At 47.0% G+C, this 23,399-nt stretch overlaps 20 non-coding genes across 20 annotated transcripts; all 20 read right to left on the minus strand.

Annotated features, from left to right (window-relative positions):
* Window positions 1-333: 333 nt before the first annotated feature.
* On the minus strand, window positions 334-415 carry TRNAL-UAG. Its single transcript has one exon. It is a non-coding gene; the product is annotated as a tRNA-Leu (tRNA).
* A 1,143-nt stretch (window positions 416-1,558) lies between these two features.
* Window positions 1,559-1,640, minus strand: TRNAL-AAG. Its single transcript has one exon. It is a non-coding gene; the product is annotated as a tRNA-Leu (tRNA).
* Window positions 1,641-2,220: 580 nt separating this feature from the next.
* On the minus strand, window positions 2,221-2,302 carry TRNAL-UAG. The gene has a single exon. It is a non-coding gene; the product is annotated as a tRNA-Leu (tRNA).
* A 1,143-nt stretch (window positions 2,303-3,445) lies between these two features.
* Window positions 3,446-3,527, minus strand: TRNAL-AAG. The gene has a single exon. It is a non-coding gene; the product is annotated as a tRNA-Leu (tRNA).
* A 580-nt stretch (window positions 3,528-4,107) lies between these two features.
* TRNAL-UAG lies at window positions 4,108-4,189 on the minus strand. The gene has a single exon. It is a non-coding gene; the product is annotated as a tRNA-Leu (tRNA).
* A 1,143-nt stretch (window positions 4,190-5,332) lies between these two features.
* TRNAL-AAG lies at window positions 5,333-5,414 on the minus strand. The gene has a single exon. It is a non-coding gene; the product is annotated as a tRNA-Leu (tRNA).
* Window positions 5,415-5,981: 567 nt separating this feature from the next.
* TRNAL-UAG lies at window positions 5,982-6,063 on the minus strand. Its single transcript has one exon. It is a non-coding gene; the product is annotated as a tRNA-Leu (tRNA).
* A 1,141-nt stretch (window positions 6,064-7,204) lies between these two features.
* Window positions 7,205-7,286, minus strand: TRNAL-AAG. Its single transcript has one exon. It is a non-coding gene; the product is annotated as a tRNA-Leu (tRNA).
* A 567-nt stretch (window positions 7,287-7,853) lies between these two features.
* TRNAL-UAG lies at window positions 7,854-7,935 on the minus strand. Its single transcript has one exon. It is a non-coding gene; the product is annotated as a tRNA-Leu (tRNA).
* A 1,143-nt stretch (window positions 7,936-9,078) lies between these two features.
* On the minus strand, window positions 9,079-9,160 carry TRNAL-AAG. The gene has a single exon. It is a non-coding gene; the product is annotated as a tRNA-Leu (tRNA).
* Window positions 9,161-9,993: 833 nt separating this feature from the next.
* On the minus strand, window positions 9,994-10,075 carry TRNAL-AAG. Its single transcript has one exon. It is a non-coding gene; the product is annotated as a tRNA-Leu (tRNA).
* Window positions 10,076-10,642: 567 nt separating this feature from the next.
* TRNAL-UAG lies at window positions 10,643-10,724 on the minus strand. The gene has a single exon. It is a non-coding gene; the product is annotated as a tRNA-Leu (tRNA).
* Window positions 10,725-16,345: 5,621 nt separating this feature from the next.
* TRNAL-AAG lies at window positions 16,346-16,427 on the minus strand. The gene has a single exon. It is a non-coding gene; the product is annotated as a tRNA-Leu (tRNA).
* Window positions 16,428-17,007: 580 nt separating this feature from the next.
* TRNAL-UAG lies at window positions 17,008-17,089 on the minus strand. The gene has a single exon. It is a non-coding gene; the product is annotated as a tRNA-Leu (tRNA).
* Window positions 17,090-18,232: 1,143 nt separating this feature from the next.
* TRNAL-AAG lies at window positions 18,233-18,314 on the minus strand. The gene has a single exon. It is a non-coding gene; the product is annotated as a tRNA-Leu (tRNA).
* A 578-nt stretch (window positions 18,315-18,892) lies between these two features.
* On the minus strand, window positions 18,893-18,974 carry TRNAL-UAG. The gene has a single exon. It is a non-coding gene; the product is annotated as a tRNA-Leu (tRNA).
* Window positions 18,975-20,117: 1,143 nt separating this feature from the next.
* Window positions 20,118-20,199, minus strand: TRNAL-AAG. The gene has a single exon. It is a non-coding gene; the product is annotated as a tRNA-Leu (tRNA).
* Window positions 20,200-20,779: 580 nt separating this feature from the next.
* On the minus strand, window positions 20,780-20,861 carry TRNAL-UAG. Its single transcript has one exon. It is a non-coding gene; the product is annotated as a tRNA-Leu (tRNA).
* A 1,143-nt stretch (window positions 20,862-22,004) lies between these two features.
* TRNAL-AAG lies at window positions 22,005-22,086 on the minus strand. The gene has a single exon. It is a non-coding gene; the product is annotated as a tRNA-Leu (tRNA).
* A 580-nt stretch (window positions 22,087-22,666) lies between these two features.
* Window positions 22,667-22,748, minus strand: TRNAL-UAG. Its single transcript has one exon. It is a non-coding gene; the product is annotated as a tRNA-Leu (tRNA).
* Window positions 22,749-23,399: the final 651 nt, after the last annotated feature.

Consider the following 23,399-nt stretch of genomic DNA (forward strand, 5'->3'; position numbering starts at 1 on the left):
AGGAAGAGGGCTTATTCTGTGACCAAAGCTTCAGGAAGTATCACCTAGAACAGGAATGTCCAATCTGCGGCCCTCCAGCTGTTAAAAAGCTACAACTCCCAGCATTCTCAGACAGCTGTAGGCTGTCCAGGAACGATGGAAGTTGTCATTTTGCAACAGCTGGAGGGCCACAGATTGGGCATCATCCCTGACCTAGAACACACCTTCCTGCAATTTTATACGTCTTCAGGAGAGTGTCATCAGGGCTACCTATGCGTTTCACAAGAACGTTGATCTGAAAAGACGTGGGATTATCTGTCATTAACATTTCAAGATCTGCCAAACTTCAAAAACTGGCAGCAGTGGGATTCGAACCCACGCCTCCGAAGAGACTGGAGCCTAAATCCAGCGCCTTAGACCGCTCGGCCATGCTACCAACGAGACGCCAGGCCATCAAACTTCCTTGGAGGAAGTGAGATACATCTGAACGCCTATGTTTTAATTGAGATAAAGCTCCAGTCATTAACCACCAGGACAAAGTAGGGATTCTCGCAACTGTCTTTTCTTAAACCTCATCTGACCGGAAAACGACACACATATTCATGTGATGGCAGGAAAGATTTCAAGAGCATGCTCCTTAAATTACACTGCTACAAAAAAAGTTAAGGGAACACTTAAGCATCACGGTATAACCCCCAAGTCACTTAAACTTCAGGAATATCAATCTGTCCAGTTAGGAAGCATAAGCCATTAGGGATCCATTTCACCTGCTTTAGTGCAAATGAAAGTGACAACAGGTGCGCACTGGAGAGGCAACAGCAAGACAAGTTCCGAAAAGGGAATGTTTTTTTGCTGGTGGTGGCCACAGACAATTACTCTCTCCCTGACTGCTGTTAGGTACCGGGATGAAATCCTCAGAGCCACTGTCAGACCTTACGTTGGTGCAGCGGGTCCTGGGTGCCAGCTGCTGCAGGACAATGCCCAGCCGCATGGGGCCAAAGTGTGTAGGCAGTTCCTGGATGGTGAAGGCATTGATAACAGCGACGGGCCCTCACGTTTCCCTGAATCCAGTTGAGACGCTCTGGAACATTCTGTCTCAACGCAGCCAAAGTAGCGCCACAGAACTTCCAGGAGTCAACTCATACCTTAATCCAGGTCTGGGAGGAGATCCCCCAGGACAACATCAGCCGTCTCATCAGGAGCATGCTCAGACATTGTTGGGAGTGCATACAGACACTTAGGGCCCATAGACACTACTGAGTCACATTATGAGTTGCTGTGATGAAATTCACGCAATTTGGAACCGCCTGGGATTTGAATTTTTTTACTTTGATTTTTGGGGTGATTTGGAACCCAGCCTTCCATGGGTTGATGAGTTTGCTTTCCACTGACCATCAGTACGTGACTTTGTTCTCAACCAATTACACAATTTATACCAGTAAAGACTTTCAACTTGAAGCTTTTATTCATGGAGATCCCATGTGTGATTTAAGCGTTCCCTTAATTTAGTTTTTTTTTAGCGGTGGATAAGCAAAACCCGTAAACTACCTCCGAGAAGATATTCAAAAGAACACAAGGATGGCAGCAGTGGGATTCGAACCCACGCCCCCGAAGAGAATGGAGCCTTAATCCAGCGCCTTAGACCGCTCGGCCATGCTACCACAATTCAACCATGTCGAGGACCCCATTTGAAAAGAAGCACAATCTATTCCGCAGTTGAAATGAATGTTTAACTTCGGCGGCAGAGAACTACAAATACCTTCCTCCAGTCTGAAAGGAACCAAAGTCCAGTCATTTCAACAGCGCCACCTTGCTACTGCTTAACAAAGCATTATTACGCATCTTTTTCAGACTTGGAAACCATTCACCCTGACGTGCGTCAAATGCCAACACAGCTACCGCATTAAGAGGAAGAGGGCTTATTCTGTGACCAAAGCTTCAGGAAGTATCACCTAGAACAGGAATGTCCAATCTGCGGCCCTCCAGCTGTTAAAAAGCTACAACTCCCAGCATTCTCAGACAGCTGTAGGCTGTCCAGGAACGATGGAAGTTGTCATTTTGCAACAGCTGGAGGGCCACAGATTGGGCATCATCCCTGACCTAGAACACACCTTCCTGCAATTTTATACGTCTTCAGGATTGTGTTATCAGGGCTACCTATGCGTTTCACAAGAACGTTGATCTGAAAAGACGTGGGATTATCTGTCATTAACATTTCAAGATCTGCCAAACTTCAAAAACTGGCAGCAGTGGGATTCGAACCCACGCCTCCGAAGAGACTGGAGCCTAAATCCAGCGCCTTAGACCGCTCGGCCATGCTACCAACGAGACGCCAGGCCATCAAACTTCCTTGGAGGAAGTGAGATACATCTGAACGCCTATGTTTTAATTGAGATAAAGCTCCAGTCATTAACCACCAGGACAAAGTAGGGATTCTCGCAACTGTCTTTTCTTAAACCTCATCTGACCGGAAAACGACACACATATTCATGTGATGGCAGGAAAGATTTCAAGAGCATGCTCCTTAAATTACACTGCTACAAAAAAAGTTAAGGGAACACTTAAGCATCACGGTATAACCCCCAAGTCACTTAAACTTCAGGAATATCAATCTGTCCAGTTAGGAAGCATAAGCCATTAGGGATCCATTTCACCTGCTTTAGTGCAAATGAAAGTGACAACAGGTGCGCACTGGAGAGGCAACAGCAAGACAAGTTCCGAAAAGGGAATGTTTTTTTGCTGGTGGTGGCCACAGACAATTACTCTCTCCCTGACTGCTGTTAGGTACCGGGATGAAATCCTCAGAGCCACTGTCAGACCTTACGTTGGTGCAGCGGGTCCTGGGTGCCAGCTGCTGCAGGACAATGCCCAGCCGCATGGGGCCAAAGTGTGTAGGCAGTTCCTGGATGGTGAAGGCATTGATAACAGCGACGGGCCCTCACGTTTCCCTGAATCCAGTTGAGACGCTCTGGAACATTCTGTCTCAACGCAGCCAAAGTAGCGCCACAGAACTTCCAGGAGTCAACTCATACCTTAATCCAGGTCTGGGAGGAGATCCCCCAGGACAACATCAGCCGTCTCATCAGGAGCATGCTCAGACATTGTTGGGAGTGCATACAGACACTTAGGGCCCATAGACACTACTGAGTCACATTATGAGTTGCTGTGATGAAATTCACGCAATTTGGAACCGCCTGTGATTTGAATTTTTTTACTTTGATTTTTGGGGTGATTTGGAACCCAGCCTTCCATGGGTTGATGAGTTTGCTTTCCACTGACCATCAGTACGTGACTTTGTTCTCAACCAATTACACAATTTATACCAGTAAAGACTTTCAACTTGAAGCTTTTATTCATGGAGATCCCATGTGTGATTTAAGCGTTCCCTTAATTTAGTTTTTTTTTAGCGGTGGATAAGCAAAACCCGTAAACTACCTCCGAGAAGATATTCAAAAGAACACAAGGATGGCAGCAGTGGGATTCGAACCCACGCCCCCGAAGAGAATGGAGCCTTAATCCAGCGCCTTAGACAGCTCGGCCATGCTACCACAATTCAACCATGTCGAGGACCCTATTTGAAAAGAAGCACAATCTATTCCGCAGTTGAAATGAATGTTTAACTTCGGCGGCAGAGAACTACAAATACCTTCCTCCAGTCTGAAAGGAACCAAAGTCCAGTCATTTCAACAGCGCCACCTTGCTACTGCTTAACAAAGCATTATTACGCATCTTTTTCAGACTTGGAAACCATTCACCCTGACGTGCGTCAAATGCCAACACAGCTACCGCATTAAGAGGAAGAGGGCTTATTCTGTGACCAAAGCTTCAGGAAGTATCACCTAGAACAGGAATGTCTAATCTGCGGCCCTCCAGCTGTTAAAAAGCTACAACTCCCAGCATTCTCAGACAGCTGTAGGCTGTCCAGGAACGATGGAAGTTGTCATTTTGCAACAGCTGGAGGGCCACAGATTGGGCATCATCCCTGACCTAGAACACACCTTCCTGCAATTTTATACGTCTTCAGGATTGTGTTATCAGGGCTACCTATGCGTTTCACAAGAACGTTGATCTGAAAAGACGTGGGATTATCTGTCATTAACATTTCAAGATCTGCCAAACTTCAAAAACTGGCAGCAGTGGGATTCGAACCCACGCCTCCGAAGAGACTGGAGCCTAAATCCAGCGCCTTAGACCGCTCGGCCATGCTACCAACGAGACGCCAGGCCATCAAACTTCCTTGGAGGAAGTGAGATACATCTGAACGCCTATGTTTTAATTGAGATAAAGCTCCAGTCATTAACCACCAGGACAAAGTAGGGATTCTCGCAACTGTCTTTTCTTAAACCTCATCTGACCGGAAAACGACACACATATTCATGTGATGGCAGGAAAGATTTCAAGAGCATGCTCCTTAAATTACACTGCTACAAAAAAAGTTAAGGGAACACTTAAGCATCACGGTATAACCCCCAAGTCACTTAAACTTCAGGAATATCAATCTGTCCAGTTAGGAAGCATAAGCCATTAGGGATCCATTTCACCTGCTTTAGTGCAAATGAAAGTGACAACAGGTGCGCACTGGAGAGGCAACAGCAAGACAAGTTCCGAAAAGGGAATGTTTTTTTGCTGGTGGTGGCCACAGACAATTACTCTCTCCCTGACTGCTGTTAGGTACCGGGATGAAATCCTCAGAGCCACTGTCAGACCTTACGTTGGTGCAGCGGGTCCTGGGTGCCAGCTGCTGCAGGACAATGCCCAGCCGCATGGGGCCAAAGTGTGTAGGCAGTTCCTGGATGGTGAAGGCATTGATAACAGCGACGGGCCCTCACGTTTCCCTGAATCCAGTTGAGACGCTCTGGAACATTCTGTCTCAACGCAGCCAAAGTAGCGCCACAGAACTTCCAGGAGTCAACTCATACCTTAATCCAGGTCTGGGAGGAGATCCCCCAGGACAACATCAGCCGTCTCATCAGGAGCATGCTCAGACATTGTTGGGAGTGCATACAGACACTTAGGGCCCATAGACACTACTGAGTCACATTATGAGTTGCTGTGATGAAATTCACGCAATTTGGAACCGCCTGTGATTTGAATTTTTTTACTTTGATTTTTGGGGTGATTTGGAACCCAGCCTTCCATGGGTTGATGAGTTTGCTTTCCACTGACCATCAGTACGTGACTTTGTTCTCAACCAATTACACAATTTATACCAGTAAAGACTTTCAACTTGAAGCTTTTATTCATGGAGATCCCATGTGTGATTTAAGCGTTCCCTTAATTTAGTTTTTTTTTAGCGGTGGATAAGCAAAACCCGTAAACTACCTCCGAGAAGATATTCAAAAGAACACAAGGATGGCAGCAGTGGGATTCGAACCCACGCCCCTGAAGAGACTGGAGCCTTAATCCAGCGCCTTAGACCGCTCGGCCATGCTACCACAATTCAACCATGTCGAGGACCCCATTTGAAAAGAAGCACAATCTATTCCGCAGTTGAAATGAATGTTTAACTTCGGCGGCAGAGAACTACAAATACCTTCCTCCAGTCTGAAAGGAACCAAAGTCCAGTCATTTCAACAGCGCCACCTTGCTACTGCTTAACAAAGCATTATTACGCATCTTTTTCAGACTTGGAAACCATTCACCCTGACGTGCGTCAAATGCCAACACAGCTACCGCATTAAGAGGAAGAGGGCTTATTCTGTGACCAAAGCTTCAGGAAGTATCACCTAGAACAGGAATGTCTAATCTGCGGCCCTCCAGCTGTTAAAAAGCTACAACTCCCAGCATTCTCAGACAGCTGTAGGCTGTCCAGGAACGATGGAAGTTGTCATTTTGCAACAGCTGGAGGGCCACAGATTGGGCATCATCCCTGACCTAGAACACACCTTCCTGCAATTTTATACGTCTTCAGGAGAGTGTCATCAGGGCTACAAGAACGTTGATCTGAAAAGACGTGGGATTATCTGTCATGAACATTTCAAGATCTGCCAAACTTCAAAAACTGGCAGCAGTGGGATTCGAACCCACGCCTCCGAAGAGACTGGAGCCTAAATCCAGCGCCTTAGACCGCTCGGCCATGCTACCAACGAGACGCCAGGCCATCAAACTTCCTTGGAGGAGTGAGATACATCTGAACGCCTATGTTTTAATTGAGATAAAGCTCCAGTCATTAACCACCAGGACAAAGTAGGGATTCTCGCAACTGTCTTTTCTTAAACCTCATCTGACCGGAAAACGACACACATATTCATGTGATGGCAGGAAAGATTTCAAGAGCATGCTCCTTAAATTACACTGCTACAAAAAAAGTTAAGGGAACACTAAGCATCACGGTATAACCCCCAAGTCACTTAAACTTCAGGAATATCAATCTGTCCAGTTAGGAAGCATAAGCCATTAGGGATCCATTTCACCTGCTTTAGTGCAAATGAAAGTGACAACAGGTGCGCACTGGAGAGGCAACAGCAAGACAAGTTCCGAAAAGGGAATGTTTTTTTGCTGGTGGTGGCCACAGACAATTACTCTCTCCCTGACTGCTGTTAGGTACCGGGATTAAATCCTCAGAGCCACTGTCAGACCTTACGTTGGTGCAGCGGGTCCTGGGTGCCAGCTGCTGCAGGACAATGCCCAGCCGCATGGGGCCAAAGAGTGTAGGCAGTTCCTGGATGGTGAAGGCATTGATAACAGCGACGGGCCCTCACGTTTCCCTGAATCCAGTTGAGACGCTCTGGAACATTCTGTCTCAACGCAGCCAAAGTAGCGCCACAGAACTTCCAGGAGTCAACTCATACCTTAATCCAGGTCTGGGAGGAGATCCCCCAGGACAACATCAGCTGTCTCATCAGGAGCATGCTCAGACATTGTTGGGAGTGCATACAGACACTTAGGGCCCATAGACACTACTGAGTCACATTATGAGTTGCTGTGATGAAATTCACGCAATTTGGAACCGCCTGTGATTTGAATTTTTTTACTTTGATTTTTGGGGTGATTTGGAACCCAGCCTTCCATGGGTTGATGAGTTTGCTTTCCACTGACCATCAGTACGTGACTTTGTTCTCAACCAATTACACAATTTATACCAGTAAAGACTTTCAACTTGAAGCTTTTATTCATGGAGATCCCATGTGTGATTTAAGCGTTCCCTTAATTAATTTTTTTTTTAGCGGTGGATAAGCAAAACCAGTAAACTACCTCCGAGAAGATATTCAAAAGAACACAAGGATGGCAGCAGTGGGATTCGAACCCACGCCCCCGAAGAGACTGGAGCCTTAATCCAGCGCCTTAGACCGCTCGGCCATGCTACCACAATTCAACCATGTCGAGGACCCCATTTGAAAAGAAGCACAATCTATTCCGCAGTTGAAATGAATGTTTAACTTCGGCGGCAGAGAACTACAAATACCTTCCTCCAGTCTGAAAGGAACCAAAGTCCAGTCATTTCAACAGCGCCACCTTGCTACTGCTTAACAAAGCATTATTACGCATCTTTTTCAGACTTGGAAACCATTCACCCTGACGTGCGTCAAATGCCAACACAGCTACCGCATTAAGAGGAAGAGGGCTTATTCTGTGACCAAAGCTTCAGGAAGTATCACCTAGAACAGGAATGTCCAATCTGCGGCCCTCCAGCTGTTAAAAAGCTACAACTCCCAGCATTCTCAGACAGCTGTAGGCTGTCCAGGAACGATGGAAGTTGTCATTTTGCAACAGCTGGAGGGCCACAGATTGGGCATCATCCCTGACCTAGAACACACCTTCCTGCAATTTTATACGTCTTCAGGAGAGTGTCATCAGGGCTACAAAAACGTTGATCTGAAAAGACGTGGGATTATCTGTCATGAACATTTCAAGATCTGCCAAACTTCAAAAACTGGCAGCAGTGGGATTCGAACCCACGCCTCCGAAGAGACTGGAGCCTAAATCCAGCGCCTTAGACCGCTCGGCCATGCTACCAACGAGACGCCAGGCCATCAAACTTCCTTGGAGGAAGTGAGATACATCTGAACGCCTATGTTTTAATTGAGATAAAGCTCCAGTCATTAACCACCAGGACAAAGTAGGGATTCTCGCAACTGTCTTTTCTTAAACCTCATCTGACCGGAAAACGACACACATATTCATGTGATGGCAGGAAAGATTTGAAGAGCATGCTCCTTAAATTACACTGCTACAAAAAAAGTTAAGGGAACACTTAAGCATCACGGTATAACCCCCAAGTCACTTAAACTTCAGGAATATCAATCTGTCCAGTTAGGAAGCATAAGCCATTAGGGATCCATTTCACCTGCTTTAGTGCAAATGAAAGTGACAACAGGTGCGCACTGGAGAGGCAACAGCAAGACAAGTTCCGAAAAGGGAATGTTTTTTTGCTGCTGGTGGCCACAGACAATTACTCTCTCCCTGACTGCTGTTAGGTACCGGGATGAAATCCTCAGAGCCACTGTCAGACCTTACGTTGGTGCAGCGGGTCCTGGGTGCCAGCTGCTGCAGGACAATGCCCAGCCGCATGGGGCCAAAGTGTGTAGGCAGTTCCTGGATGGTGAAGGCATTGATAACAGCGACGGGCCCTCACGTTTCCCTGAATCCAGTTGAGACGCTCTGGAACATTCTGTCTCAACGCAGCCAAAGTAGCGCCACAGAACTTCCAGGAGTCAACTCATACCTTAATCCAGGTCTGGGAGGAGATCCCCCAGGACAACATCAGCCGTCTCATCAGGAGCATGCTCAGACATTGTTGGGAGTGCATACAGACACTTAGGGCCCATAGACACTACTGAGTCACATTATGAGTTGCTGTGATGAAATTCACGCAATTTGGAACCGCCTATGATTTGAATTTTTTTACTTTGATTTTTGGGGTGATTTGGAACCCAGCCTTCCATGGGTTGATGAGTTTGCTTTCCACTGACCATCAGTACGTGACTTTGTTCTCAACCAATTACACAATTTATACCAGTAAAGACTTTCAACTTGAAGCTTTTATTCATGGAGATCCCATGTGTGATTTAAGCGTTCCCTTAATTTAGTTTTTTTTTAGCGGTGGATAAGCAAAACCCGTAAACTACCTCCGAGAAGATATTCAAAAGAACACAAGGATGGCAGCAGTGGGATTCGAACCCACGCCCCCGAAGAGACTGGAGCCTTAATCCAGCGCCTTAGACCGCTCGGCCATGCTACCACAATTCAACCATGTCGAGGATCCCATTTGAAAAGAAGCACAATCTATTCCGCAGTTGAAATGAATGTTTAACTTCGGCGGCAGAGAGCTACAAATACCTTCCTCCAGTCTGAAAGGAACCAAAGTCCAGTCATTTCAACAGCGCCACCTTGCTACTGCTTAACAAAGCATTATTACGCATCTTTTTCAGACTTGGAAACCATTCACCCTGACGTGCGTCAAATGCCAACACAGCTACCGCATTAAGAGGAAGAGGGCTTATTCTGTGACCAAAGCTTCAAGAAGTATCATCTAGAACAGGAATGTCCAATCTGCGGCCCTCCAGCTGTTAAAAAGCTACAACTCCCAGCATTCTCAGACAGCTGTAGGCTGTCCAGGAACGATGGAAGTTGTCATTTTGCAACAGCTGGAGGGCCACAGATTGGGCATCATCCCTGACCTAGAACACACCTTCCTTCAATTTTATACGTCTTCAGGAGAGTGTCATCAGGGCTACAAGAACGTTGATCTGAAAAGACGTTGGATTATCTGTCATTAACATTTCAAGATCTGCCAAACTTCAAAAACTGGCAGCAGTGGGATTCAAACCCATGCCTCCGAAGAGACTGGAGCCTAAATCCAACGCCTTAGACCGCTTTCCACTGACCATCAGTGCGTGACTTTGTTCTCAACCAATTACACAATTTATACCAGTAAAGACTTTCAACTTGAAGCTTTTATTCATGGAGATCCCATGTGTGATTTAAGCGTTCCCTTAATTTAGTTTTTTTTTAGCGGTGGATAAGCAAAACCCGTAAACTACCTCCGAGAAGATATTCAAAAGAACACAAGGATGGCAGCAGTGGGATTCGAACCCACGCCCCCGAAGAGACTGGAGCCTTAATCCAGCGCCTTAGACCGCTCGGCCATGCTACCACGATTCAACCATGTCGAGGACCCCATTTGAAAAGAAGCACAATCTATTCCGCAGTTGAAATGAATGTTTAACTTCGGCGGCAGAGAACTACAAATACCTTCCTCCAGTCTGAAAGGAACCAAAGTCCAGTCATTTCAACAGCGCCACCTTGCTACTGCTTAACAAAGCATTATTACGCATCTTTTTCAGACTTGGAAACCATTCACCCTGACGTGCGTCAAATGCCAACACAGCTACCGCATTAAGAGGAAGAGGGCTTATTCTGTGACCAAAGCTTCAGGAAGTATCACCTAGAACAGGAATGTCCAATCTGCGGCCCTCCAGCTGTTAAAAAGCTACAACTCCCAGCATTCTCAGACAGCTGTAGGCTGTCCAGGAACGATGGAAGTTGTCATTTTGCAACAGCTGGAGAGTCACAGATTGGGCATCATCCCTGACCTAGAACACACCTTCCTGCAATTTTATACGTCTTCAGGAGAGTGTCATCAGGGCTACAAGAACGTTGATCTGAAAAGACGTTGGATTATCTGTCATTAACATTTCAAGATCTGCCAAACTTCAAAAACTGGCAGCAGTGGGATTCGAACCCACGCCTCTGAAGAGACTGGAGCCTAAATCCAGCGCCTTAGACCGCTCGGCCATGCTACCAACGAGACGCCAGGCCACCAAACTTCCTTGGAGGAAGTCAGATACATCTGAACGCCTATGTTTTAATTGAGATAAAGCTCCAGTCATTAACCACCAGGACAAAGTAGGGATTCTCGCAACTGTCTTTTCTTAAACCTCATCTGACCGGAAAACGACACACATATTCATGTGATGGCAGGAAAGATTTCAAGAGCATGCTCCTTAAATTACACTGCTACAAAAAAAGTTAAGGGAACACTTAAGCATCACGGTATAACCCCCAAGTCACTTAAACTTCAGGAATATCAATCTGTCCAGTTAGGAAGCATAAGCCATTAGGGATCCATTTCACCTGCTTTAGTGCAAATGAAAGTGACAACAGGTGCGCACTGGAGAGGCAACAGCAAGACAAGTTCCGAAAAGGGAATGTTTTTTTGCTGGTGGTGGCAACAGACAATTACTCTCTCCCTGACTGCTGTTAGGTACCGGGATGAAATCCTCAGAGCCACTGTCAGACCTTACGTTGGTGTAGTGTACGGGAACTGTAATACCCGTCACTACCAAAGTGTCACTTGGTGTGTTGTCGTCCCTCCTTAGTTATGGTGAAGTTGGTATATGTCAGTTTTATAAAATGTCATGTAATGCAATGCTATGTGTTTCCCTGTTACTATGACACTTGCATGTACAGGCCTGCTAGGGGTGTCATTCCAGCTTCTAGTCATTAGAGGGAGCTAGGGAGCCCTAGTTTATATAAGGCCCAGTCAGGGAAGTAGAAGGCAGACGGAGTCTAGTGTCTGTAATCTACAGTTGGAGATTAGACAATGTCTGAGACAAGTCCAGGCCTGAAGCCTGCTGTCCAGGAGAAGATTCCCTCCTGAATTCCCATATGCAGAAACAGGAATATCTTAGATAAAGAGCCTGAGGAAGCAGCTGAGAGAGACAGAGGCAAAACGCAGAGAAGCAAGAGGTACTCAAAATAACAGAGGAGGTACTTTCTAAAGCTATAGCCAAGGATATAAAGCCAGAACTAGGTTATTGGGCCTTGGTGAAGAATTGCTATATTCCAGGATCAGACAGAAATAGAGTGCAAGCTCCTGTACTGCAAGTCCTGTGTTCAACACTCTGTAATCACCTTGCTAAATCTGTAATTGCCTGCATCAACCGTATTGCAAAATCGACTGTATGGCAAGGAACTGCGATTCCAATATTGTCTCTGCATGAAAACTACTAAAGTTGGAGTTCTGTTTTAATACCACGTGTTCTTCAAATTATTCCTGCTATCCGCAAACGGCGTGCCACCGTTTAATTGGCACTGGCGTCACGAACAATTTCTATCATCACCTGCCTATGCAGAGAGTCAGCCGTCTCAGGTTAGTGTCATTGCACTACTACACCCAGAAACTCTATTACACACAACCTGAGTACGCTGCACCTCTCTTTTGGCGTCACGAACAGGATACGCACGCTTTCCAGTGCAAGAAGCGTGAACTTTGTGCCTTATACAATTGCCCTGTGACCAAAGTGACAAATTACCTGTTTATTGAAAGTGGACTTTGTGGACTGAAAATCGTACCCAAAGTGTACCCAAAACTTCTAAAAAGCGATGTGCAGTGTTGCGCTACCAAGAGGAAGAAAATCGCCACATTGGAGCGTGGTTTTGTGGACTTTTTACATTCCTGCTTGCTGTCAGTGAATAGACAGCGTTTATACCCAAAGATGGCTGCTGGGCTTGCTGAATTTAATGCTGCGTCACCTTCATCCCGAAAAGGCGGGAAAAATTGGCGCCTTTCCGAGAAAAGAGCGGGAAGGAGTTCAAGGTCAGGCGCCACTGCTTATCTGGACATTTGCATGTCTGCCAGCATGGACACCGCCTTCCATATACTGGAATACCTGGGGGGCGGCCTCCCAGTGCAGTGGGAGGAGCTGGCTACTCTGATTGACGCGACCCTATCGCCCTCCTCAGAAGGATCGAGCATGTTGGATAGTGAGCAGAGTGTTACTGCAGCGTCCGCACCTGAAATTGCAAAGATGACTGATATCGGTGTAGAGCCAGAAGAGGCTCCACCAACCTACTCTCCGGGACCGGAGCAACCCGCCTGCCGCCCAAGGGAGAAAGAACCCGAGCCCTGCTATGGCTCGTGGAGGGACTTTTTCCAACCATCTTTCAAATGGTCCTCCCTGATGGCGGAGATCCGAGAGGCCGCTATAAAGCGGAATACAAAGACCAAAATCATCTATGAGGAACTAACTAAGACAATACATGAGAAGCATACGCACACCCAACCCCGCCTGGAAAGGAGAAAGGGAGTGGTGCTGTCATTTGACAAATCCCGTGGCTACGGGTTTATCCAGGACTATCTAACTGGCAGAGACCTCTATGTGAATCGAAGGTCTGTCAAAAGAGACTACCTCCCTTCGTACCAGCACAGCCTCCGCGAGGGAGAGGAAGTGGAGTACACCCCTGCCAAGAGCCTGCGAGGCCCTTATGCGACTGCTGTGACCCGTCCCAAGCAAGCACCTGAGGACTGGGAGGCAGAAGAAGGAGAAGACTACTCTGGCTGCGAGCGGGAACCTGAACGCTCTCCAGAGCCGGCCCATCACGCCTTCCAGGAGCGGAGCTCCTTCATTGGGCCTAATGTCTTCTGGCAGCCAACCGTGTTGGAGAAATGGGTGAGCCCCTATCCTTCCCCCGAGCTGCCTCGTCGGGAGAGGACCATATCAGAGCTGGAACAGTTAAAAGGACTTAGTGCTACCTTTAAGAACATCCGGATGGGTCGGAGACCCGACGCATCGCCTGAAACTGCAGAGGCCGAGTCCGCGCCATCGGTGACTGTACCTGCGCCGGCGGCGCCAGCAGAGGACAGCGACTCCGACACAGAGAGCATCGGTGAGCAGATCGTCCGGCTGGAGGAGAAGTTGCGGGAGTTACGCAAGATACACACCGCCAGGATCCGGACACCGCCAAGGAAGGATGAGGTAAGGGTGCCTGTCACCACCCGTAGACCACCTTCTGTTGCCACCGCTCCGTCAGTGCCCCAGACCGGACCCGCGATTGCTGTAAACTGCTGCACACAGCGCACCGGACCGCTTGCGGCGGCGGTACCCAGCACGTTACACCCTGCAGTGATCATGTCAGGACCGGCAAGGTCCACCAGAGGGTTCACCCCTAGGCCTATGGGGCCAATACCTATTAGGGGCCCCTTTACCCTACAGCTGCCCCCTGACACTGTTATGTGGGCACACCCGCCTGTAGAAGAATACTACAGACGATACTTGCCAGCGGAGCCGAGTGGTTATGATATGCCACTGTAAATCAGCCTGCTAGGCCTTTGATTTATTGCACCAAAGAAATATGGTGTTTATCCTTCCAGGACAGGAGTCCTACGTTTCTGGTCCTTTGTTGCGGCTGCCAGTTTGTCCACGGCTCAGTGGTAGGTGTTGACCACTGAAATCACAAAGTCAGCAAGGCCACGTTTGTTTCCAGGATCTCCTGCCTGCTTTTGGTACCCCACACCAAGTTGTGCCTGTTCCTTTAGTTGCACCTTTTACCCTTCACCCCCTTTTCAGGTTGATCAGGGGTATTACGGCACTTGTCTTTGCTGTCCTTTTATTGTGCAACTTCATGCTAAGGAACCGTGCCCGGAGACAGACTCAAAAGAACCTGAGCCTCTGAGATTTTTGCTCTTTTAAAAGTATTGTGCCCAGGGATGGACTCCACTGCATGAGAGCCTCTGTGATTTAATAAGAAATAACCTGGGTACGGACTCATGTTTGTTCTTTGAGCCTCCAAGAACTTTTATACTGTTTTATCTATTTTGCTGTTCTATCATGGACTTATTCATTGTCATGGACTATCCTGGTTATAATGTTACGCTGTGCCAGGTCAGCGCCCCCGTTCCATTCATTATCCTGAGAGAAGAGAACGACGCCCCTTGTCACTACCCTTCACCTTTGCCAATTGGACCTGATGTAAATGTAAATGCAGATGAATTACATGTATGTATGCCTGCATGTCTATATTTTCTATTTCAGGTAGAGATTCCAGTTGGGCGACCCATGATGGAGTACGAGGTCGTACTCAGCTTAAAGCAGTGGGGTATGTAGTGTACGGGAACTGTAATACCCGTCACTACCAAAGTGTCACTTGGTGTGCTGTCGTCCCTCCTTAGTTATGGAGAAGTTGGTATATGTCAGTTTTATAAAATGTCATGTAATGCAATGCTATGTGTTTCCCTGTTACTATGACACTTGCATGTACAGGCCTGCTAGGGGTGTCATTCCAGCTTCTAGTCATTAGAGGGAGCTAGGGAGCTAGTTTATATAAGGCCCAGTCAGGGAAGTAGAAGGCAGACGGAGTCTAGTGTCTGTAATCTACAGTTGGAGATTAGACAATGTCTGAGACAAGTCCAGGCCTGAAGCCTGCTGTCCAGGAGAAGATTCCCTCCTGAATTCCCATATGCAGAAACAGGAATATCTTAGATAAAGAGCCTGAGGAAGCAGCTGAGAGAGACAGAGGCAAAACGCAGAGAAGCAAGAGGTACTCAAAATAACAGAGGAGGTACTTTCTAAAGCTATAGCCAAGGATATAAAGCCAGAACTAGGTTATTGGGCCTTGGTGAAGAATTGCTATATTCCAGGATCAGACAGAAATAGAGTGCAAGCTCCTGTACTGCAAGTCCTGTGTTCAACACTCTGTAATCACCTTGCTAAATCTGTAATTGCCTGCATCAACCGTATGGCAAAATCGACTGTATGCCAAGGAACTGCGATTCCAATATTGTCTCTGCATGAAAACTACTAAAGTTGGAGTTCTGTTTTAATACCACGTGTTCTTCAATTTATTCCTGCTATCCGCAAACGGCGTGCCACCGTTTAATTGGCACTGGCGTCACGAACAATTTCTATCATCACCTGCCTATGCAGAGAGTCAGCCGTCTCAGGTTAGTGTCATTGCACTACTACACCCAGAAACTCTATTACACACAACTTGAGTACGCTGCATTGGTGCAGCGGGTCCTGGGTGCCAGCTGCTGCAGGACAATGCCCAGCCGCATGGGGCCAAAGTGTGTAGGCAGTTCCTGGATGGTGAAGGCATTGATAACAGCGACGGGCCCTCACGTTTCCCTGAATCCAGTTGAGACGCTCTGGAACATTCTGTCTCAACGCAGCCAAAGTAGCGCCACAGAACTTCCAGGAGTCAACTCATACCTTAATCCAGGTCTGGGAGGAGATCCCCCAGGACAACATCAGCCGTCTCATCAGGAGCATGCTCAGACATTGTTGGGAGTGCATACAGACACTTAGGGCCCATAGACACTACTGAGTCACATTATGAGTTGCTGTGATGAAATTCACGCAATTTGGAACCGCCTGTGATTTGAATTTTTTTACTTTGATTTTTGGGGTGATTTGGAACCCAGCCTTCCATGGGTTGATGAGTTTGCTTTCCACTGACCATCAGTACGTGACTTTGTTCTCAACCAATTACACAATTTATACCAGTAAAGACTTTCAACTTGAAGCTTTTATTCATGGAGATCCCATGTGTGATTTAAGCGTTCCCTTAATTTAGTTTTTTTTTTGCGGTGGATAAGCAAAACCCGTAAACTACCTCCGAGAAGATATTCAAAAGAACACAAGGATGGCAGCAGTGGGATTCGAACCCACGCCCCCGAAGAGACTGGAGCCTTAATCCAGCGCCTTAGACCGCTCGGCCATGCTACCACAATTCAACCATGTCGAGGACCCCATTTGAAAAGAAGCACAATCTATTCCGCAGTTGAAATGAATGTTTAACTTCGGCGGCAGAGAACTACAAATACCTTCCTCCAGTCTGAAAGGAACCAAAGTCCAGTCATTTCAACAGCGCCACCTTGCTACTGCTTAACAAAGCATTATTACGCATCTTTTTCAGACTTGGAAACCATTCACCCTGACGTGCGTCAAATGCCAACACAGCTACCGCATTAAGAGGAAGAGGGCTTATTCTGTGACCAAAGCTTCAGGAAGTATCACCTAGAACAGGAATGTCTACTCTGCGGCCCTCCAGCTGTTAAAAAGCTACAACTCCCAGCATTCTCAGACAGCTGTAGGCTGTCCAGGAACGATGGAAGTTGTCATTTTGCAACAGCTGGAGGGCCACAGATTGGGCATCATCCCTGACCTAGAACACACTTTCCTGCAATTCTATACGTCTTCAGGATTGTGTTATCAGGGCTACCTATGCAGGTCACAAGAACGTTGATCTGAAAAGACGTGGGATTATCTGTCATTAACATTTCAAGATCTGCCAAACTTCAAAAACTGGCAGCAGTGGGATTCGAACCCACGCCTCCGAAGAGACTGGAGCCTAAATCCAGCGCCTTAGACCGCTCGGCCATGCTACCAACGAGACGCCAGGCCATCAAACTTCCTTGGAGGAAGTGAGATACATCTGAACGCCTATGTTTTAATTGAGATAAAGCTCCAGTCATTAACCACCAGGACAAAGTAGGGATTCTCGCAACTGTCTTTTCTTAAACCTCATCTGACCGGAAAACGACACACATATTCATGTGATGGCAGGAAAGATTTCAAGAGCATGCTCCTTAAATTACACTGCTACAAAAAAAGTTAAGGGAACACTTAAGCATCACGGTATAACCCCCAAGTCACTTAAACTTCAGGAATATCAATCTGTCCAGTTAGGAAGCATAAGCCATTAGGGATCCATTTCACCTGCTTTAGTGCAAATGAAAGTGACAACAGGTGCGCACTGGAGAGGCAACAGCAAGACAAGTTCCGAAAAGGGAATGTTTTTTTGCTGGTGGTGGCCACAGACAATTACTCTCTCCCTGACTGCTGTTAGGTACCGGGATGAAATCCTCAGAGCCACTGTCAGACCTTACGTTGGTGCAGCGGGTCCTGGGTGCCAGCTGCTGCAGGACAATGCCCAGCCGCATGGGGCCAAAGTGTGTAGGCAGTTCCTGGATGGTGAAGGCATTGATAACAGCGACGGGCCCTCACGTTTCCCTGAATCCAGTTGAGACGCTCTGGAACATTCTGTCTCAACGCAGCCAAAGTAGCGCCACAGAACTTCCAGGAGTCAACTCATACCTTAATCCAGGTCTGGGAGGAGATCCCCCAGGACAACATCAGCCGTCTCATCAGGAGCATGCTCAGACATTGTTGGGAGTGCATACAGACACTTAGGGCCCATAGACACTACTGAGTCACATTATGAGTTGCTGTGATGAAATTCACGCAATTTGGAACCGCCTGTGATTTGAATTTTTTTACTTTGATTTTTGGGGTGATTTGGAACCCAGCCTTCCATGGGTTGATGAGTTTGCTTTCCACTGACCATCAGTACGTGACTTTGTTCTCAACCAATTACACAATTTATACCAGTAAAGACTTTCAACTTGAAGCTTTTATTCATGGAGATCCCATGTGTGATTTAAGCGTTCCCTTAATTTAGTTTTTTTTTAGCGGTGGATAAGCAAAACCCGTAAACTACCTCCGAGAAGATATTCAAAAGAACACAAGGATGGCAGCAGTGGGATTCGAACCCACGCCCCCGAAGAGACTGGAGCCTTAATCCAGCGCCTTAGACCGCTCGGCCATGCTACCACAATTCAACCATGTCGAGGACCCCATTTGAAAAGAAGCACAATCTATTCCGCAGTTGAAATGAATGTTTAACTTCGGCGGCAGAGAACTACAAATACCTTCCTCCAGTCTGAAAGGAACCAAAGTCCAGTCATTTCAACAGCGCCACCTTGCTACTGCTTAACAAAGCATTATTACGCATCTTTTTCAGACTTGGAAACCATTCACCCTGACGTGCGTCAAATGCCAACACAGCTACCGCATTAAGAGGAAGAGGGCTTATTCTGTGACCAAAGCTTCAGAAGTATCACCTAGAACAGGAATGTCCAATCTGCGGCCCTCCAGCTGTTAAAAAGCTACAACTCCCAGCATTCTCAGACAGCTGTAGGCTGTCCAGGAACGATGGAAGTTGTCATTTTGCAACAGCTGGAGGGCCACAGATTGGGCATCATCCCTGACCTAGAACACACCTTCCTGCAATTTTATACGTCTTCAGGAGAGTGTCATCAGGGCTACCTATGCGTTCACAAGAACGTTGATCTGAAAAGACGTGGGATTATCTGTCATTAACATTTCAAGATCTGCCAAACTTCAAAAACTGGCAGCAGTGGGATTCGAACCCACGCCTCCGAAGAGACTGGAGCCTAAATCCAGCGCCTTAGACCGCTCGGCCATGCTACCAACAAGACGCCAGGCCATCAAACTTCCTTGGAGGAAGTGAGATACATCTGAACGCCTATGTTTTAATTGAGATAAAGCTCCAGTCATTAACCACCAGGACAAAGTAGGGATTCTCGCAACTGTCTTTTCTTAAACCTCATCTGACCGGAAAACGACACACATATTCATGTGATGGCAGGAAAGATTTCAAGAGCATGCTCCTTAAATTACACTGCTACAAAAAAAGTTAAGGGAACACTTAAGCATCACGGTATAACCCCCAAGTCACTTAAACTTCAGGAATATCAATCTGTCCAGTTAGGAAGCATAAGCCATTAGGGATCCATTTCACCTGCTTTAGTGCAAATGAAAGTGACAACAGGTGCGCACTGGAGAGGCAACAGCAAGACAAGTTCCGAAAAGGGAATGTTTTTTTGCTGGTGGTGGCCACAGACAATTACTCTCTCCCTGACTGCTGTTAGGTACCGGGATGAAATCCTCAGAGCCACTGTCAGACCTTACATTGGTGCAGCGGGTCCTGGGTGCCAGCTGCTGCAGGACAATGCCCAGCCGCATGGGGCCAAAGTGTGTAGGCAGTTCCTGGATGGTGAAGGCATTGATAACAGCGACGGGCCCTCACGTTTCCCTGAATCCAGTTGAGACGCTCTGGAACATTCTGTCTCAACGCAGCCAAAGTAGCGCCACAGAACTTCCAGGAGTCAACTCATACCTTAATCCAGGTCTGGGAGGAGATCCCCCAGGACAACATCAGCCGTCTCATCAGGAGCATGCTCAGACATTGTTGGGAGTGCATACAGACACTTAGGGCCCATAGACACTACTGAGTCACATTATGAGTTGCTGTGATGAAATTCACGCAATTTGGAACCGCCTGTGATTTGAATTTTTTTACTTTGATTTTTGGGGTGATTTGGAACCCAGCCTTCCATGGGTTGATGAGTTTGCTTTCCACTGACCATCAGTACGTGACTTTGTTCTCAACCAATTACACAATTTATACCAGTAAAGACTTTCAACTTGAAGCTTTTATTCATGGAGATCCCATGTGTGATTTAAGCGTTCCCTTAATTTAGTTTTTTTTTAGCGGTGGATAAGCAAAACCCGTAAACTACCTCCGAGAAGATATTCAAAAGAACACAAGGATGGCAGCAGTGGGATTCGAACCCACGCCCCCGAAGAGACTGGAGCCTTAATCCAGCGCCTTACACCGCTCGGCCATGCTACCACAATTCAACCATGTCGAGGACCCCATTTGAAAAGAAGCACAATCTATTCCGCAGTTGAAATGAATGTTTAACTTCGGCGGCAGAGAACTACAAATACCTTCCTCCAGTCTGAAAGGAACCAAAGTCCAGTCATTTCAACAGCGCCACCTTGCTACTGCTTAACAAAGCATTATTACGCATCTTTTTCAGACTTGGAAACCATTCACCCTGACGTGCGTCAAATGCCAACACAGCTACCGCATTAAGAGGAAGAGGGCTTATTCTGTGACCAAAGCTTCAGGAAGTATCACCTAGAACAGGAATGTCCAATCTGCGGCCCTCTAGCTGTTAAAAAGCTACAACTCCCAGCATTCTCAGACAGCTGTAGGCTGTCCAGGAACGATGGAAGTTGTCATTTTGCAACAGCTGGAGGGCCACAGATTGGGCATCATCCCTGACCTAGAACACACCTTCCTGCAATTTTATACGTCTTCAGGAGAGTGTCATCAGGGCTACCTATGCGTTTCACAAGAACGTTGATCTGAAAAGACGTGGGATTATCTGTCATTAACATTTCAAGATCTGCCAAACTTCAAAAACTGGCAGCAGTGGGATTCGAACCCACGCCTCCGAAGAGACTGGAGCCTAAATCCAGCGCCTTAGACCGCTCGGCCATGCTACCAACAAGACGCCAGGCCATCAAACTTCCTTGGAGGAAGTGAGATACATCTGAACGCCTATGTTTTAATTGAGATAAAGCTCCAGTCATTAACCACCAGGACAAAGTAGGGATTCTCGCAACTGTCTTTTCTTAAACCTCATCTGACCGGAAAACGACACACATATTCATGTGATGGCAGGAAAGATTTCAAGAGCATGCTCCTTAAATTACACTGCTACAAAAAAAGTTAAGGGAACACTTAAGCATCACGGTATAACCCCCAAGTCACTTAAACTTCAGGAATATCAATCTGTCCAGTTAGGAAGCATAAGCCATTAGGGATCCATTTCACCTGCTTTAGTGCAAATGAAAGTGACAACAGGTGCGCACTGGAGAGGCAACAGCAAGACAAGTTCCGAAAAGGGAATGTTTTTTTGCTGGTGGTGGCCACAGACAATTACTCTCTCCCTGACTGCTGTTAGGTACCGGGATGAAATCCTCAGAGCCACTGTCAGACCTTACGTTGGTGCAGCGGGTCCTGGGTGCCAGCTGCTGCAGGACAATGCCCAGCCGCATGGGGCCAAAGTGTGTAGGCAGTTCCTGGATGGTGAAGGCATTGATAACAGCGACGGGCCCTCACGTTTCCCTGAATCCAGTTGAGACGCTCTGGAACATTCTGTCTCAACGCAGCCAAAGTAGCGCCACAGAACTTCCAGGAGTCAACTCATACCTTAATCCAGGTCTGGGAGGAGATCCCCCAGGACAACATCAGCCGTCTCATCAGGAGCATGCTCAGACATTGTTGGGAGTGCATACAGACACTTAGGGCCCATAGACACTACTGAGTCACATTATGAGTTGCTGTGATGAAATTCACGCAATTTGGAACCGCCTGTGATTTGAATTTTTTTACTTTGATTTTTGGGGTGATTTGGAACCCAGCCTTCCATGGGTTGATGAGTTTGCTTTCCACTGACCATCAGTACGTGACTTTGTTCTCAACCAATTACACAATTTATACCAGTAAAGACTTTCAACTTGAAGCTTTTATTCATGGAGATCCCATGTGTGATTTAAGCGTTCCCTTAATTTAGTTTTTTTTTAGCGGTGGATAAGCAAAACCCGTAAACTACCTCCGAGAAGATATTCAAAAGAACACAAGGATGGCAGCAGTGGGATTCGAACCCACGCCCCCGAAGAGACTGGAGCCTTAATCCAGCGCCTTAGACCGCTCGGCCATGCTACCACAATTCAACCATGTCGAGGACCCCATTTGAAAAGAAGCACAATCTATTCCGCAGTTGAAATGAATGTTTAACTTCGGCGGCAGAGAACTACAAATACCTTCCTCCAGTCTGAAAGGAACCAAAGTCCAGTCATTTCAACAGCGCCACCTTGCTACTGCTTAACAAAGCATTATTACGCATCTTTTTCAGACTTGGAAACCATTCACCCTGACGTGCGTCAAATGCCAACACAGCTACCGCATTAAGAGGAAGAGGGCTTATTCTGTGACCAAAGCTTCAGGAAGTATCACCTAGAACAGGAATGTCCAATCTGCGGCCCTCCAGCTGTTAAAAAGCTACAACTCCCAGCATTCTCAGACAGCTGTAGGCTGTCCAGGAACGATGGAAGTTGTCATTTTGCAACAGCTGGAGGGCCACAGATTGGGCATCATCCCTGACCTAGAACACACCTTCCTGCAATTTTATACGTCTTCAGGAGAGTGTCATCAGGGCTACCTATGCGTTTCACAAGAACGTTGATCTGAAAAGACGTGGGATTATCTGTCATTAACATTTCAAGATCTGCCAAACTTCAAAAACTGGCAGCAGTGGGATTCGAACCCACGCCTCCGAAGAGACTGGAGCCTAAATCCAGCGCCTTAGACCGCTCGGCCATGCTACCAACGAGACGCCAGGCCATCAAACTTCCTTGGAGGAAGTGAGATACATCTGAACGCCTATGTTTTAATTGAGATAAAGCTCCAGTCATTAACCACCAGGACAAAGTAGGGATTCTCGCAACTGTCTTTTCTTAAACCTCATCTGACCGGAAAACGACACACATATTCATGTGATGGCAGGAAAGATTTCAAGAGCATGCTCCTTAAATTACACTGCTACAAAAAAAGTTAAGGGAACACTTAAGCATCACGGTATAACCCCCAAGTCACTTAAACTTCAGGAATATCAATCTGTCCAGTTAGGAAGCATAAGCCATTAGGGATCCATTTCACCTGCTTTAGTGCAAATGAAAGTGACAACAGGTGCGCACTGGAGAGGCAACAGCAAGACAAGTTCCGAAAAGGGAATGTTTTTTTGCTGGTGGTGGCCACAGACAATTACTCTCTCCCTGACTGCTGTTAGGTACCGGGATGAAATCCTCAGAGCCACTGTCAGACCTTACGTTGGTGCAGCGGGTCCTGGGTGCCAGCTGCTGCAGGACAATGCCCAGCCGCATGGGGCCAAAGTGTGTAGGCAGTTCCTGGATGGTGAAGGCATTGATAACAGCGACGGGCCCTCACGTTTCCCTGAATCCAGTTGAGACGCTCTGGAA

Source organism: Bufo bufo, chromosome 6 (assembly GCF_905171765.1).
Source record: "Bufo bufo chromosome 6, aBufBuf1.1, whole genome shotgun sequence".
Lineage (NCBI taxonomy): Eukaryota > Metazoa > Chordata > Amphibia > Anura > Bufonidae > Bufo > Bufo bufo.